Consider the following 8221-nt stretch of genomic DNA (forward strand, 5'->3'; position numbering starts at 1 on the left):
TGAACGCTATTCTACAGTTGTAGGTCAAACTAAAGTTTACCGAAATTTTTTGGCCGTTTTTCGTTTTGACTGGCACATTTTTTGTTCTGGCACCCGCTTCAGCTGGCGCAAGGGATTTATCTGTGATTGTTGCCAGCAACAACTAGAAGATAAATCCCTCGTGAGAGCGAAAATATGAGAGCGTAACCAAAAGATTCGTATCAATCTAATCTATGACAATTGCCGTCTTTCAGTGAGTTTTACCGCTCCGGCTCACGCTCAATTCTCACGGGAATGCTCTGGATTGTTGAGAGACTTGAGATGCAGATGTCGTGAAATTTTCGCACACGTGAAATGTGATAGGCAAATGTCGCCGCTGTTTTTCATTTAACTCATACGGCGAAAGGCTAAGCAGCGACATCTATTTTTGAAAAAGTAGGTATATTAAAGGCCGCGTTGCCAACCTAAAAAGAATTAACAAATTATCTGGCTTACAAATTGAACCAGACTTCTATCTGGATTTATCTGGCTCAAATCGTTGTTGTTGCTTTTACATGCAAAATTATTTATCTGGCTCAGGATTTTGCCACCGGATGATAGCTAATTACTCTTCAACTATTATATGAAGAGCTTGTAGCTCTGAGAAGCTTAGCACACTAAGTATGCTGACAGAGGAAAATAGAACGTTAAAAAAAAAAGGTAAATAACTTATGCGGCAGTTACCCACGAACGTACGTAGAAAAAACGTGTCAGCTGACACGACCTATCTTATGAGTGTGCAATGTAAACGAAAACTCACCGACGTGCAACGCCCGTACGTACGTAGCCCGGAACGTAGAAATCAAAACAATTTTGATTTTTTCCGTAACAACGTGTCAGCTGATCGCTCTCTCACTAGACAGAGTTGCCTAGTAAACTTTTGTGCGCTAATTTTTGACCGTTTGCAATTTTATGCAAAAACGCCTAATTAAAGTTTGAAAAATTGTGGAAATAATTCGAAATAATTATGTAAAAGTGCTGATTATAAATATTTAATCTATTTATACTTATTTAATATGTATTCCGGCCTTTTACAATATCAAAAATTAAATTGGAAAAAGTTGATGTTTCCGTAAGCATACATGCAAAATGGTTAGTGGCAACAGTGCTTATCTGTAAACAATACACACACAAATATGTTATGTACATGTACACGGACGCACACATTGATTCCTACGGGCTTGAGAGTTCGGTCAAACGTGCTTCGTACGACAAACGTCCTTACGTACGGCACACGTCGGTGGGTAACTGCCGCATTAGAAAGCAAGTTATATTAGAGAGAGCAGAGAGAGTGTGGTAATGCTGTAGAAATTAATGACATTCCACAACAAAACTGCAGCAATGCACGAGCTTGCGTGCAAAAAATTATCGGTGATGCTCTGAGTCTCAATTTCACCAACTGATATTGATCACTGTGTAGTGAAAAGCATAACAAACCAAAATTACTCATCGCGCTATCGTGATATTATATGCGTGCAGTTCTCTTCTAATGAAATCAAGAAAAGAGTAATGGCAGCTAGAAAAACCAAAGCACTCAAGCTGACTTCGGGCCTCTTCGACCATTCTACAAACAACAGAATATATATAAATGATGCTCACACACGTTATACTCGAGCTCTGTTTACTGCTGCGTATAAGATAAAGAAAGAGAAACGCTACAAATTCTTATGGTTAGGGAAATCCAGTTTTCTGTTGAAAAAAGCTGAAAATGAGAGGATTGTCAACATCAGAACATTCGATGACTTAAAGTTAGTTGCTGATTAGCTACTTTGTAACTCTTTTATTTTATTTTAAATCTTTACTTTTAAAGCGCCAAATACACGACACGAACATTTTCGCGAACATTCCGCAATCTTGTTCGCAGCTTTGGCCATACACCATACGAAATTTTGGCCGAACATTAGTTCTCTTTCAGACAGCGATGAATACGGACAACAATTGTGTTGCAGCAATATTGCTCGCTGTGGCAATTAAGCGTAAAAAAAGAGAGAATCATTATTCTTTTTAATTCTATTACAATAATCTTTGCTTTTAACTTGCCACAATGATGGCAAAGATTTATACATTTCAATAAGTTCACTCAGAAATTTTTTATTATCCATTTTACTTTTCCGCGCACGTCTGTTCCGTTCAAAAATTACTACGATTATGAGCTATTTCGCCATACACGCACGAACAGTTCGCGCAAACACCACCATACACGACAGAAAAGGTCGCAGAAACATGACATAACGGGAATGTTCGCGGAAATGTTCGTGTCGTGTATTTGGCGCTTAGGAGTCGTATCTAATGTTCGATGACGTTCTGATAAATGATAACCCAATCATCACTAGTAACAATATTCAGCATAGCTTGACCTCCGCAGGTAATAACGATTTCCCTGCAAAAATTGTTGGATTACGTGTTCCATTTGCTTCATGTTGGAGTACTCTAACAATATTTTTTTGCAATGCGTTTGCGGACCATTGCTCGTTTTTTAACGACAGTGATCACGACAATATGACGATCGAACAGAGTTGCCAAAAGTAAAATATTGCATGCAAATAACTGATAATAAAATTTTACTATGGCAACTCTGATAAAATGCAACCGCGCACTGGTTTTATGTATACCATAGTGTACCTATACAAGTGTGTTCACTAAGCGATAAACGTCAAAACTACAAACAGCCTCGCTCACCTGATGGAAATCTCAGGTCTAGAGTCGCATTTTTGGTCTCAACGACAACATTTTTGACTACCAATCGTATCGACTTTTTCAATTTTTCAATCATTCGGCGCACTCGGTAATGGTATCCATTTTGAATTCGCTGTCATTCCGAATGCAGCGAGTGCCTGTCAGAATGCTTGACAGATAAGTCAACACACTTGTACTTGTACACTATGATGTATACATTCTATAGTATGTAGAGAGAAATATTACCCTTCAAAAAAGTACTCTATAAATAATGTAAGGAATACTTCTTTGGGAGTATAGGACTGCTCCAAATCTAATCTGTATTCATACAAAAAATGTGCTCCAATTAACATTGCGATGTCCTAGGAGAGGAGTAGGTGATCCCACTCTCGCTTTGTTTGTGAGTATTCCATAGAGTACATACGTGAGAGTACTTTCTAAAGTACTTTCATTGTATTACTCCATGGAGCACACACAGAGGATCATATGCCAAAGTACTAAAGAGGAATTGTGTCGGAAAGAATTATCGGAGTGAATTTAAGTTAAAATGAAAGTAAATGAAGAGGGGCAATACAACATTTATATTTTATACTACGAATATTCTTATGTTATTTAGCATTTGCGTGAATGAAGAAACTAATATTTCTCTATACCATAGTATGTATTCATAAAACCATTTTATCAGAGTTGCCATAGTAAAACTTTATTATCACTTATTTGTATGCAATATTTTACTTTCGGCAACTCTGTTCGATCGTCATCGTGTCGTGATTACGGTCGTTAAAAACGAGCAATGATCGGCTGATGGTGGTCCGCAAACGCATTGCAAAGGAGTATTGTTAGAGTACTCCAACATGAAGAAAATGGAACACATAATTCAACAATTTTTGTAGGGTAGTTTCTTTATTCACGCAAATGCTAAATAACATAAGAATATTCGTAGTATAAAATATAAAAGTTGTATTGCCCCTCTTCATTTACTTTCATTTTAAATTAAATTCACTTCGATAATTCTTTCCGACACAATTCCTCTTTAAGCGCCAAATACACGACACGAACATTTCCGCGAACATTCCCGCGAACATTCCCGTTATGTCATGTTTCTGCGACCTTTTCTGTCGTGTATGGTGGTGTTTGCCAGTTCGCGCAAATGTTCGCCAAAAATCAAAATATTTTAATTTTTGGTGAACATTTGCGCGAACTGTTCGTGCGTGTATGGCGAAATAGCTCATAATCGTAGTAATTTCTGAACGGAACAGACGTGCGCGGAAAAGTAAAATGGACAATAAAAAATTTCTGAGTGAATTTATTTATTATTTTTTATTATATTTATTCATCGCTGTCTGAAAGAGAACTAATGTTCGGCCAAAAGTTCGTATGGTGTATGGCCAAAGCTGCGAACAAGATTGCGGGATGTTCGCGGATATGTTCGTGTCGTGTATTTGGCGCTTTAGTACTTTGGCATATGATTCTATGTGGGTGCTCCATGGGGTACTACAGTGAAATTACTTTGGAAAGTACTCTCACGTATGTACTCTATGGAATACTCACAAAAAAGCGAGAGTGGGATCACCTAATCCTCTCCTAGGACATCGCAATGTTAATTGGAGCACATTTTTTGTATGAATACAGATTATTTTTGGAACACTCCTATACTCCTAAAGGAGTATTCCTTACATTATTTATGGAGTACTCGCGTTTTTTGAATTATACTTCTGCTTTTCTTGACGAATATTCATCTATCGTAAGCAATGAAAAAGCTAGCAATTTTTTGTTGTAGGCGATTTTAATTTAGACTTTCTACATCATTGCATACTAACTGATGACTATTTGGCATTAATGGCTGAAAACGGTTTAACATCATATATTAATGAACCAACACGAATAAACTCAGGTACTTGTATTGATCACGTTTTTTGTCGCTTTAACGCTTCTCAGTGTAGAGACTGTTCTAGTTTTAATATGGACTTACAAGTGACCGATCACACGAGGACCGGTTTACAGATAAAAAGAATTTCGTTAGGCAAACCAAATCTTAAGTGTACTCGTAAATCCCTAACTAAAGTTAACTTTACCAAGTTGAACCTAAAGCTGCAGACATTGGTGCTTTATCGGTAACCGTATCGGAAACCTTATAACAGCTGATTCGACCAACTTTATGGGAATCAATGCAATCGGTTATTGGTGCCGCTAAGGTCGTAACCATATCGTAGCCAACCAATTGGTTTTTGGTTAACCGTCGTAACGATAAACAGCTGATTACGTTAGGGATACGACTACAGCGATACGACAAACGGCACCAATGACTCCAGCTTAAAGCAACGTTTTGAAAGTTGGGCTACCGCTGAAAATGATATATCGCTAGTTTATGACGTTTTCATAAAAACGTTAAAAGCGCTTATTAACAGTTGCACTTATACTTTAAGCCTTTCAAAGAAAAATATTAGACTTAAACCTTGGATCACTCGGGATCTTCTAAATAAAATAAAGCTTAAAAATAAATTACGGAAAAGGTGTGCTAAGCGTCCCGGTAATGCAAGGCTTCGGTGCCGATACAATAAAATTAGTAAACAGACTAATAAAGAAATAAATTCGACACGCGATAACTTTTTTCCTAAAAAACTTGAATCAGCACTTGGCAACTCAAGAAAAGAATGGGGCGTGGTCAACACTATTCTAAATAAAAACTGCATTAATGGTGATGAGCCAGTTGTATTGCGTACTGAAATTCAGCTAATTTCAGACGCTGCAGAAGTAGCTAACAAATTTAACCAACACTTTACCACGATTGGTAATCTAAGTTCACGCAGCTGCGATTGTCAGTCTCCACCCTCGTTTAATTGTGCTCAAAATAGCTTCTTTTTTAAAACCATTTTAAGCTTTGAAATTATTAAAATTATTAACACACTGCAAAACTCGAGTTCGTGTGGTGAGGATGGTATTTCAAATAAACTACTCAAGAGAATATCTCTTAATATAGCTGATATATTGAAATACTTATTCAACACCAGTACTACTCAAGGAATTTTTCCTGATATCCTTAAAAGCGCTGTTGTTACTCCGATTTTCAAAAAGGGGTACAAGAGGGATGCAAACAACTATAGACCCATATCGCTACTCTCAGCTTTATCGAAAGTATTTGAAAAAGCAGTAAAAAAAAAAAAAATTTTAACTTTCTAGACAATTCAAACTTTTTCAGTCCTATACAGTTTGTATTTCGTTCCGGTTTATCAACAGAAGACGCTCTGCTGAGCTTCTGCACAAATATTTACAGAGCTCTGGACGGTTAAAGAAACTGCGCCGGCCTATTTGTTAATATAACAAAAGCCTTTGACATGGTCGATAGAGATATTCTCTTGGAAAAATACACCATGCAGGCTTCTGAGGCTTTATTCATAACTGGTTTAAATCCTATCTTTCTAACAGAATACAAAGAGTAAAAGTAGATAGCAATTACAGTAGCCCACTGTCTGTAAATCTGGGAGTACCCAAGGTTCTGTTCTTGGTCAAATATTGTGCCTAATATACATCAATTCAATATTTTCCCTGTCATTTAAGGGCAAAACCACTGCGTTTGCAGATGATCTGGCCATTGCGTACAGTACAACTAGTGAACTTGAATTAATATGTGACATTAACTTTGATTTCCATTTGCTGAGAGCTTGGTTTGCTTCATACAAACTACTTGTTAGCAATAAAACGAATCTTATGTATTTTAGCCATGTACCCAAGGAACTACCTAGCTGTGATATTATATTTCATGCCGAAGGATGCCTTCGTTTTATTTTACACCATATGGAGTGCACTCAGAATGTTGCGATAAGTTCTTTAGATTGCAATATTCAATGCAGCGACAACTGTTTCAGAGTTGATGTTGTTGAGAATTTTAAATATCTTGGTATAATAATTGACATTCGTGCGAATTGGTCTGCGCACATCCATACATTGAAACAGTACTTTCTCTATATTACTAGGCAGTTCTATCGTCTCAAAAAGTGTTGCACTGCATCTACTTTAAAAGCTGTTTACTACGGCATATTCCAATCTAAACTTCAATATGGTATCAGCTGCTGGGGTGGCGCCTCGGCAAATAAACTGTCACCAGTTGTAACGATTCAAAAGGGAATTATTAGACGTATCTGTAGTGCAAACTATAGATCTCACTCTATGCCGCTTTTTAGGAGACTGGACATACTACCGTGCCGTCATTTGTATTTATATAAAGCCTTGAGTATTTTCTTTATTCGTTCAGGTTACTTGGAGAGCTTTCCCTCAGAAGTCTATAACTTACGTAGGAATATACTTCTACCTGTACAAATTCCGTATTCTAGAACGTCACACTTTAGAAGCTTTTATATCTACACGTCGCGCAAGTTCTTCAACTCCCTTTCTAACACTGTACAGGTTATCAGAAATTTTAACTTCTTTCAAAAAATAGTTAAACTGTATCTGCTTGGACATAATCATTATGAACTGAAATCGCTGCTGAGGGCGATATATATAATAATTATTTTACCTGAAGTTCTTTTTAATAAATTTTTTAGTATATTAGTAACTTTAAGGTTTTATGAAAATATTTAATGTACACCCCACACAAAAACAGTATATCATTATTGAATATGGCATTAGTACTATTTTAATTCTTAAAATAATAAATGCCATCTACCTTTCTTAAGCTATGTTATAGTTAATGTGTTGAATACAATATGGAAATTTAAAATATGTACATAGCATTAGGAAAATGATTAATAAATGAATGAATGAAAATTATATTGATTTCCATAAGGTTGGTTGGATCACTGATTTATATGGATATGCATACGGCCAGTTTGTCAGGCCCTTTACCAAAGGTATAAACATTATCCGAAGACTTGCAAATTTGTTTGAAAGTAGTATTTGTGATTTCCAAGCAAAACAAAAAAAAAGTTAACACTGATAAATTTTCAAAGCTTTGCCAGTTGCCAAAATTAACAGGTCAAATTAAAAGGGACTGTAAGCAGCCTAATTGCACACAGTTTTTCGCCTAATAGCATTTCTTTGTATCAAATAATTGGAGAGTTGTCATTTTGTATAAAAAACAAAAAAACAATTACCCAGCGCAATTCAAACCGAAGCTATGGTGTAAGGTTTCACCTTTTCGTATTTGTTATTAAAATTTAATTTATTACAACAAAACGCATGTAGAAACCAGGGATTTCTGACTTCAATGACGTTCTTGGCAAAGAACACAGTAAAAGTCACGTACAGCTTTTCAGGCATTTTTATGCCTGTGGGATTATTATTAATTAATGTGGGATTATTATTAATTAAGCAAATGCTGATTTGTAATTAACATTCAAAGAAAAACTAAAATTTAAATTTGTTTTTTACTTGAAGTATCTATAATTTCTCAAGTAAAAATTTAAATTTTTCTGATTATCCTACCACTTTACTGTATTTTTGCCAAGGATTCAATATTCTCATGAGAATCTGAGAAAGTATTAATTTTGTCCGGTATTAAGACCCTTGCAGAAATGAAATATAGGTT

This window comes from Eurosta solidaginis, chromosome 1 (genome assembly GCF_040869045.1).
Source record: "Eurosta solidaginis isolate ZX-2024a chromosome 1, ASM4086904v1, whole genome shotgun sequence".
NCBI classification, from domain to species: Eukaryota; Metazoa; Arthropoda; class Insecta; order Diptera; family Tephritidae; genus Eurosta; species Eurosta solidaginis.